Source organism: Octodon degus, unplaced genomic scaffold (genome assembly GCF_000260255.1).
Source record: "Octodon degus isolate 3935 unplaced genomic scaffold, OctDeg1.0 scaffold00209, whole genome shotgun sequence".
NCBI classification, from domain to species: Eukaryota; Metazoa; Chordata; class Mammalia; order Rodentia; family Octodontidae; genus Octodon; species Octodon degus.
Window position 1 is genome coordinate 1,646,565 of NW_004524785.1, and position 10,962 is coordinate 1,657,526.

General features: G+C 40.4%; 1 pseudogene; it reads right to left on the minus strand.

Annotated features, from left to right (window-relative positions):
* Nucleotides 1-5,069: 5,069 nt before the first annotated feature.
* LOC101564945 lies at nt 5,070-9,500 on the minus strand (annotated as a pseudogene).
* Nucleotides 9,501-10,962: the final 1,462 nt, after the last annotated feature.

Here is a 10,962-nt window from a genome sequence, read left to right on the forward strand (position 1 = left end):
AAGGGGAAGGGGAAGGGGAAGGAGAAGGAGACCCTATCTGGGGTGTAAGCCGATTGGTTGGTATCTCTGACAACCATAGTGGGTCGCCTCCTCAGTTTGCCGGATTACGTGCCAATCATGCATAGGTATACCTAGAACACTGCTTTCTGATCTTCTCAGTGCTTATTAACCCATTTAAGCTGACACATCATGATTAATGATCATATATTTTGAGTATTGTAGAAGAGATATGTGTCAGCTTGGAAGTGATTCAAACAGATAAGGACTGCATGGAAATGCTATACTTCTATTGAATCTGCGGCCCCTGCGCCTGCTTGCAGGCGCTTTAATCTGGTGAGCTATTAGGCCAGCCTGGAAATTCTGTACTTCTAGAAACCAGTAAAATCAAAAGGAAATCATATTGTTTTCCCCAGGCAGAATTTTTTCAGAACTACAGAGCTACCAACAGCCCAATATCCAATCGGAAGATTTTTCTTTGGCTTTGTCCATTCATACTAAAATTTCAGTTTAAAGTTATAATCAACAATTTTATTCTCCTATCAGTTACCTCTGACAGAGAACAATAACTAACATTCACACGTTAATAACTGAGAGCTGGCAAAATGGCAGAATCTGAGATGTATGCAATCTATAATGCTCGCGACATCTCTTTTCTAACTATTGGAATACAGTGAGCTAATATATTCCATGGCAGCAACAAATATGTCTTGCGTAGAACTACTGGCTTACATTTATTAGCATCTTTTATTGGGAGAGGATGTCCCTAAGTACCTTATAGCTGGGGGTAGAATCAGCCACCCACCAGGGAAATAAAAATGCCTCAGGGATGAAAGCCCTCAAGTCGGAGGTTTTAGCATTACAGAGAGCTCACTGCTGCATCGAATAGGTGAGGCTCTAATTCCCTGAGTCTTACAGATTTAGAACTGACGTGCGGTATTTCGCTTGAAGAACAGAAGTATTTTAAGAAGGCTGAGTGCAATTTTGAAGTGACAATCATTCCTCACAGGCGTCTTGTCGACGTCCAAAGAACAAAGGCTTGGGGATTCATCAGAGTGAGGGTTGAATGCCTGCTCTCCTCCTGACCCAGCTGGCTGACCGTAAGCATCCCCCACGTTCCCTTTGTCAGAGTGGGAGCGTACGCACAGCTTTATACAAACTTTCTGTAAAAATTGAATGGTACAGTTTATTTTGTAAATGAGAGTGGTTGTCATTATTTTATCTGTAACATAGGGGAGTCATGAATTTCCAGATGTTTTGAGAATGATAAAGGTATTAATGAAAGCACTTAATGAGGAGTATTTATGTGACAGAAAGTGTGTTCAGTATTTCACACATATTGTAATGGATCAACTTACATTTTAGACTATAAATGTAAATCTTGGGTTTTCTGTTGTGCGAAAATGCATATTCACCACTGTTCTAAGCTGTTGAGTAACTAGTGGCTGTTTTTTGCTGTTTGCTAGATAAAATTTGTGCCTCACCAATTCCTGTACACAAAGTTAGATTACAGAGATGACTTCAAAAGGAAACTAAATGGACTTTACCTTCTTGTAACCTTGGACTATGCAAGGCTGCAGGCAAGTACTCAGGTGCAAGATAACCAGAAACTAAAACAAAACCCCAGGAAATTTAGTTTAAATAGTGGTCACACTGACCCTGAAAGCATTATTTTGTGTCGGAACAGTAAATTTGTTTACCAAACTGAATGTGGTTCCATGTTTAAAAAAAAAAAAAAAAACCCTGCTTCCTGGGCTAGCCATCTTTCGGTCCTGTCCTGCATGAGAGCTGATGGGGGCCCTGAGCTCAGTAATAAACAGCTTTCTAAATTCCAATCTGGCTGATCTGGTTCCTTTTCTGAGCGACCCATAACAATATGATATACAGCAGTCCCTTGCTATTTCATGGTTTGACTTTCGCCCACTCACTGTTTTGCTGGTTTTCAAAAAGCATTCATCTAAATTATTTATTATGGATTTTTCACTATGTGGTGGGACTTTGCAGTACTATCCAGCATATGTATGTTGTTAATATTGCGTAGGTTTAAGCATTTAGAACATAGTTAAAAGGATTAGAAGTATTTTTAAAAGTGTGGGAAAGGTTTATAAGAGTATGGGCAGGGTTTATAAAGCCTTAAAATATATACAAATACTAAAATAAATATAACATCACCACTTCACTGATTGGTATTTATCAGGGGGTATCTGGAACATAATCTCCAAGGTAAATGAAGGACCACTGTATTATATTCTTACACTAAGCATACCTATGTGAAAACAGAATTGCTGAGTGAGAAAATAACTTGCCTAGGGTGGCTTCATAGTGAACAAGTGGTAATGCCAAAATGCACAGTGTTGAAGTGTAGGGCTGGAACCAAGCAAGCAGAATTTAGTTGACCTTCTTAGAGAACGACTTGTAGTACCCACACCACTTCCCCTTGCTCATTGGAATGCTTTTGCTAAGCATTCGAATGAGATTGAACAGCCAGTAATATAAAGCTGCAATGTCTCCAAGGGCCTCCAATAACTGGTCCCTGAATATTTTTCCTGTTTTGTCTCTTTCCTGAGCCATCTGTCCCACATCCATGCAGAATTGTCTATGTGTGATCCCAAGTATCTGTAAATATAGCTGTGTGGTTGATCGTTTTGATCTTCCATGCTACCTAAAGACCCGTGTATGTGTTCAAGCTTTTATTCATAACCACTGGAGGTACTGGGAGGTGGAGAAACCTTTAAGAAATGGGGCTTAGTGAGACATCTTAGACTGTTGCTCTCTCAGTGGGGATGGTGAAACCACACTCTCTTTTTCTCTTTCCTACTCAGCCCTGAGGGGAATGGACCTCCTCTGCCCCAAGCCCTTCCCATGGTACACTGCCACAGCACCAAAGCAATAGTGTCACTCAGCCATGAACTGATATCTCTAAATGAGGAAGACAGAATAAAGATTTCCTTTCTTTGAGCTGCTTATCTTAGGTATGTTTCAATAACAGGCATCTGATTAACACAGGGGAATATATATATATATATATATATATATATATATCTTCCACAGCTTAACTTGATCTAGTTTCTGATCTCTTCAGATCCTAAGACTCATGGCCCTTCCAGTTCTGGACAGCACCAGCATGGCTTTCCTCCAAAAACTTGGTGGCTTCAGACACTGATACAGACTCTGAAGATGTCCTGAAAAGTTTGCAAGCTACTAAAATCCATCAAATAAACTTTCCTTTGCCCAAGATACCATGAGCATGTTATTGATGTGAATTAAAGACCTCAAACTCTAGCACAATTTTCCCTTTAACCTTTGTTCCTCTAACTTTCATTGGGAGCTTCATATATCCTGCTGAGAGCTTTCATCTTGGTTGTCAACTTGAAAGGCTTAAAAGGTGCTCACAGAGATAGGAAAGTGCATTTATGAGTGACCCTGAGCAGGTCATGGGAGTTGCCCTTGGTGACTCCCACTGGCCACTGGCCCATCCTCTCTGGTTGTGTCCCTGTACTCTCCACTTCTGGCTGCCACGATGTCAGCAGTGCTCCTTCACCATGCGTCTCAGGCACAGTGTCCCCACCTTGGGGCCAGCCAACCAGACTGACATCTGTGAAACAACTCTGAACACAACTAAACTGCTCCTCCTTGAAGTTTTGGGTGCCAGATATCCTGCGACAGAAAGCAACAACCGAAACAGAACAGAAAGCTACAGAACAGTGACAGTGACAGAAAGCAACCAACACAATAGCCTTGTTCAGTTCAACTTGAATACATCTCCAGGTTTTCCCTCCACTAAGCCACAGGGTCTTTTGGCGCAAAAAAAAAAAACCATCTTAGCATTCTTTACGTGCCTCTCCAAGTCCCGAAAATAGTGTCTTGAATAAAACATATGTAGTTCAGTTGGTAATTGACTGTTCCTGGAGGATCAAAGCCACCTTTCTGGCCTCTGCATAATATTTCTCTAACATTCTGATATCAAATTAATTCTGGAATGTTCCAAATCGTTAGTAGCCCTTTTGTCACACTAATCTAAACTACCATGGACATGAAGCATTCCTGACTGAAACATTTCCCTGATGCTGTTGTTTATTACAGATTACAGCCCTGCAAACATCTGCTTAACAACAAATTCAAAATTCCTCCAGGGTCACTTGATCTCTAAACTTCACAAACATGACCACTGTCAGTACTCATCCGTGGATCCATACGGCCCATGCTGTCATTGCAGAATGCAAACTGCCAGGTTCCCTGTGTGTCCCGGGTACATGTTGGGTATCCAAGCCACAGATTCCTGCTGAAGCTTACCAGGCTCCCTTCTCTCAGCCCCTCCTTTAACACTGTTCAGCTGAGGCCCTCGCGTATAGCAAGGCCCCTTTCATGAGGGAAAGAGCAATGATAAATGTATTTACTGTGAGTCTGACTTTCTAATTTCTGCCCAGAAAACACACACACACGCACATGACAATATACTACGTAATTAGGTCATTGCTCTTAATTTATAGATCTTAATTAGCTATGTGAGATAATTTTATATGCTACTTTATAATATATATTTACTTATTAAATTGAGATTTAAGAAAGAAATGATAAAAGGATGCTAGTGTGAGCAGTTATTTTGAGATCATACTCATAAAGCTAAAAATGTAGGGTCCTTCATTTTTTAAAATCTTTATTTGGTACAGTGTCTTGCTGCATGGCTTGAACTCACTGGGATTACAGGTGTGCAACACCATGCCCAGTTTTGGTGGCCAGCTCAGTGCACCTAGACAGCATGTGGTGTCAGGGATCGAACTCAGGTCCTTGTGCTTACCAGGTAGGCCTTTAGATCGATGAGTACTATCTCCAGCCTGGATCTTTTTTTTTTTCTTTTTTTTTTTTTTTTTTTTTTTTTCAAGGGAGGGTCTGTCCTATATTGAACTTATCTACCAGTGTGGAAATAATATCTACACAAAGCCAAATGTTTGTTACTATAACCTCTGCATCACAATTAAAATCCAAACAGTTTTAAAAACAGTCAACTCAATCAAAACCCACTACTTCAGAATCAATAGCTTCTTTGAAGCCGCAGTAACACTTAAATATGGTTAAGGCTCAAATCCAGAAATTTGGTTGGTTGGAAAGGTAATTAAACTTCCACCTTGCTCAAATAGAATTACAAAAAGGCCAATTGTGTTTTTCACAGAGATACGGTCCACTGGAATCACCAATACCGGACAGCTGTTAAAGAGTATCAGAGTCCTGAGATAATCAGGAATCCAGGCACCCTTTATAGTCTTCTGTTGTCCTTTCGTCCCAATCAGAGCCTTGTGGGTATGTGGGATGACACCACCTCTTGCAATTGTAGCTGTGATGTGCGAGTCCAATTCTTCATCCCCACGAATGGCAAGCTCCCAGTGTCGAAGGGTGATGCGCTTCACCTTCAGGTCTTTGGATGCATTTCCTGCCAGTTCAAGCACCTCCGCCGTGAGGTGCTCCAGGACAGCCGCGCTGCACACGGCAGCCGTGGCGCCCATGCTCCCGTGGCTGGTCGTCCTGGACTTCAGGCGTGATGGATGTGGCCCACGGGGAGCCGCAGGCCGGCGTCCTCCGAGCGGGAAACCACCTTTATCTTGGCCTTTCCGCCAGTCATTTCTAATTCCATGGAAGCACAAGCACCCAGGCAGTGAATAGACTGGTCTGATGCAGCGAGGCCCACCGCTACTCCTCCAACGCACCGTGACTCGCACTGCCGGATCTTTCTTTTTAAAGAAACAGAGATACACCAAGCAGATTCACAGAGACCGACAGAGTAATCAGTGTTAGAAAATACTATCAACCATTGTTGTAATTTTTTTAAGTATAAAAATAATCTCATTTCTTACTATTTCTAGTCCCTTTACCCTTTAATCTCTGGGAACCTGAAAGAATAGAATTTATATTCAAATGTTGATAGCCTCAAGATTGACTAGGAAAATTATACTAAACCCCGAAGCAATCTTAGATATATTTTCTACTTTTGGGTAATATTTCTTATATGGTAATCTAAGAAAATTTAGCCTGAGGTTGCATTAAGAGTAAACAAATCATCTCCTAAAGATGTTAATGTGAAAACTCAGACAGTAAGTGACGTAATTTAGATTTCACATGAAGTCTGTCTCCATCAAGAATTCCTTAGACAACCAAGTTCCATATTTAGAGCTCTTATTCTCTCCAACACAATTGAAAGTGTCACATGTTCAGAAAAGGCAAAGTATTTTAAAATCGTAAGAAAACAATGTGACAATGTCTGCCTGTAAGCTCCTCAGTGGACTTCCTCACTGTTATTAGTATTCATAATAAGCATTTCTGTACCACAAAAAGATTCACAAGACTCTTATGAGTCATTGCATCCAGAGGCTGCTTCCCAACCCATTAAGGAGATGAATCAATTATATCCGCTTTATTAACAGTAAAACAAACACCATAAGTAAAGAAGTATCATGCTTCTTCTAAAACTCTTCCACTTAGAAATCAGAATTCATTATTTTTATCACACATCTACATACTAAAATGCGAGATTTAACAACAGACACATACAAAAAATCTATCGGCTGTTGAAATAACTTTTCTGAAAATAGACTCAAAGATATGCCCATGAGTCTTGAACTTTATTTTCCTTGTAATTTTAACAAATGAAGCAATATTAACCTAGTGCTCAACCATAATTTAAACTCTATACAATTGCCAGAAACTACCTTGGAAGTATGGGGTCTTGTTCTTCGGTTATGAAATCTACAATCCCATTCGACTTTGTTTCACAAAGAACATGGAAGCATTTTAGCTACGAAACCAATTGCTTTGCCAATATATCTGGGCAATGTAGCACCACACTGCTTCTTCTCCTGAAAGTCAGTAATCTATGAAATGCTGCATCAGCCTAGTATATTTATCAATTCTTTATGTCTAACGCAGTCTTCACAGGTCAGAGCAGTACTACTGAGTCATGTTTTCCTTGTAATAGTCTCCTTTCTGCTGCTAGGATAAAATACCTCACATGTACAACAAAAAGGAAAGAAGGCTTATTTTGTACTTTTTAGATTGCATTCACTCATTCAGTTTCTTACACCAGGGATGTAATGTGATGTTGAAGCAATTCTGGAAGTCATTCTTCATGAGTATCTTTACCAAGCATGATTTAAAAAAAAAAAATACAGTGAATCATCTATACTGATCCTCAACACAACCAATGAAATCTCGAATATGGAAGACAAAAAAAAAAATTACAATGAATCCTACTGCTAATTTCCATCCAGTAGAAAATGCAGGTTCATGAAAATATTATAGTATATCCTCAGCCACACCACTGCACCTGGCACCAGGCCATTTCTGCCTATTCTCCAAGGTCAGAATAGCCATGAAAGTTCAGTATTTTAAATTGATTCAGGACATCTAGGCAGCTATGACAACCCAATGAAAGTCACAACGCAGGACCTCCAGGATTGATTCAGAACATGACAAGAACAATGAAATAAGTGTTTGAAAGTAAGGAAGAGCATTGTGAGGGTGTTGCTGGAAATACGCCTTTAATTAGAATACTTTTTAAAATTTAACATTCACATAGTATTTGATGATTCCCCATATGTAATGGGGACTGTTTCCATTCAGGCTGGAAGTGCTCAACGTTGCTAGCCAGCTCAGTCCCCATCTCGGATGTCACTGGTCCCTCTGCCTGGAGACTTGACCTTTGGGTGGCCTTAGGGGCTTTTACCCTTCTGGTCTCTCTCCTTGAAACCTAGGACAAAAGGTTAGCATCCTACTATTAGTGACTCAGTAGCTTTTCTCACCTAATTGGAGAAATATAGTAAAATAACTCATTCTTCTCGGCATGCCAGGAATCGAACCCCGGCCACTGCATCTGCCTACACAGGCACTTTACTCCGCTGCACTATTTGGCTGGCCTTTGACAGTGTGAAACTTAAATATGACCTTTGATTTCCATCATTTCTTCCAAGGGAGATGATATCAATATGTTGTAGAAAAATTCCTGGGGATGGGGGAAATGGCTCAGTAGAATAAGCGCTTCCCTCACAAGCTCAAGGGCCTGCCTGAGTTCAATCCCCAGTTCCACCAAAAAAATAAAAAATAAAATAAAAATTCCTAATATGCAAAATGATAACCATGTGGCTTTTGATTGTCCTCCAAGTTTAAATACCTACAAAGAGAACTTCTAAAATATCAGAAAGAAAAATCTCAGAAAAGTTTTATCTAACACTGTAGAGGAAGTATGTGCACATATATTCCAAAAATACTGAACGCTTTGTAAATGAGAGTGAACAACATAAAAAGAATCACCATCCTTGAGAAACTAACAGGCAGTCTCCAAGATCTTTAAAGGACAAAATACCTTAACAAACCAAGTGTCCTTATCCAGTAGGGTTATTCCAACAATAGTACAGAATGCTCAACTAAAACCAAGCACAGCACTTGAAACTGGCTCAATACTCCAAAAATGCCAGAATTTCAATGAGACCTATCATTCTCCAATTCTCCTTAGGAGAGTGACACTCCATTCAGCGTAGTGAGTTCAGTGAACACATAAATGACTTACTGAAAGTATGAGCATGCGCCTCTCAGCAGGTAGAGGATGGAGATTCTGGCATTTGTTCTGCCTGCATTTTGAAGTTGGCATTATAGCTTCATAGAAAGTGAGAAACAGAAAATTCTGGATTGTGCTTAGTAAGTATTAGACTATGGGGCATGAGCAATGGATCGTCCACCATGTTTATCCTTGGAAGAGAAGGCACTCAGGTAACAAGACAACACCTCCACTGGGCTTAGACTGAGGTCTCAGTCATTTTAAATGGCACACGTCTCAGCATCAGATATTTGTTTAAAACTCAGAGCCTTATTTGTTGGAAATTTCCCAGAGCCTTCTATTCTGACTCTAGGAGCTGAACAATGGTTGAAATCCAGTGATCTAGTTAAAATTACCTAGGGCAGGCTTATTTCTATAGCCAAATAGCACATGCTCCAATTGTGTGTATCTTCACAATTTCAGCAAGCTCTCTTGTGCTTCCAGACCTTTCGACATGGTTGGGCTTTGGCAAATCCCATTGTAATGCACTTACCATCACACGCACACACACACACACACACACACACACACACACACACAATTTCCTCCTGAAAACTTCTTCATTATCTGTCAATGTTTAGGCCCGATATCTATCCCTTTACATCAGGATCTTCAGGGTAGGACTCCCATATCAAGCACATAATTTTACTCTACATTTTAACATAGTATCTTGTAAAACATTTATTTATATATAGGTTTTCCAACCAATCACTGAAGGCCCCAAAGACAGGGACTGAACTCAGTTTATCTTTTATCCTCAAAGCCTTACAGGGTACTGAGAATGTAGTACGTACTTATTAAATACTGACTGATTAAATACAGGAACGACTGAAAGAAATTCATCCAACCCAAGATTAACTCACAGTCCTCTTTCACAAAGGTTGTTGGTCAGAACAACCATCTTCAAGAGCAATCCAGACATCGAGCCCCATAGAGATAGTGCCAGGGCAGGTGAGAGCCAGATGGGTACTGGGTGACTCTGTGCTTCACTGAGGTAAACAAGTAAACATGGGCAGAGATGATCCTAGGAAGCCGAGAGGCAAATGTCATCCTATGCATTCTGTGTGCAAACTTACGGAGAGGAGCAAAAGAAGTGCCCTGATGCTCCTGTTAACTTCTCAGAGTGTTCTAAGTGCTCAGAGAGGTGGAAGACCACATCTGCTAAAGTAAAAGGACAATCTGAAGACATGGCAAAGGTGGACAAGGCTAGTTTTGAAAAAGAAATGAAAACTTATGCTCCTCCTAAAGGAGAAACAAAAAAATTTTCAAAGATCCCAATGTTCCCAAGAGGCTTCCCCAGCCTTCTTCTTGTCCTATTCTGAGTATCATCCAAAAATCAAGAACAACCTGGCCTCACCATTGCTGATGTTGCAAAGAAACTTGGAGGAAATGTGGAGTAAAACAGCAGCAGATGACAAGCAGCCACAGGAAAGGCTGCTAAGCTGAAGGAAAAGTACAAAAAGGACATCGATGCCTACCGGGCTGAAGGAGAACCTGATGCAGTGGAAAAGGGAGTCAGCAAGGCTGAAGAAAGCAATCAAAAGGAGGAGGAGGAGGAGGAGGAGGAGGAGGAGGAGGAGGAGGAGGACAAGGAAGGTGAGGAGGAAGAGGATGAGGAGGGTGATGAAGAGGATGACTACGTTGGTTCTAGCACAGTTTTTTTTCTTGTCTATGAAGCATTTAACTCCCCAGTACACAACTCACTTCTTTTGAAGAAAAAAATTGAAATGTAAGACTGTGTAAGATTTGTTTTAAAACTGTTTTTAAACTGTAAACACTGTTTTTAATGCAGTGCCTTTTTTTTTTTTGTACAGTTATCATACTTACGAATGTGTCTTTAGGTAGTCCCATCCTGGTGGTATTTTAGTAGCCAGTAACCTTGCCTGGTACAGTATGGGGCTTATAAATTGGCATGAAAATTTCAAGCAGGTTCTTGTCGGTGCACAGCACAAATTGGTTATATCTGGGGATGGTAGATTTTCATCTTCAATTGTCTCTGATGCAGCTTATACAAAATAATTGTTGTTCTGTTAACTGAATACCACTCTGTAATTGCCAAAAAAAGAAAATTGCACTGTTTTGTTCTGAATGCTTCTAAGTAACCATGATTTCTTTATTTTCAAATAAGAGCAATCCGGTTCACCATAGAGCTGGTCAGTCCTTAGTGAGACATGGTGAAAACTTCTGGCCCTCCAGAGATTCAGGAATGTGACCAAAGGCCATATATATTTTTTAAATTATAAATTAGGTGCATAGATAGTAATAGGGGTATAGACAGCAATTCCGAGAAGCTCTGAGACTTAGGAGAAAATAGGCAGATTTCAAGGAAAAGAGACACTTCATTCCTGGCACAGCCTCAAGTGCCAAGAGCAGAGTCTTTTCAA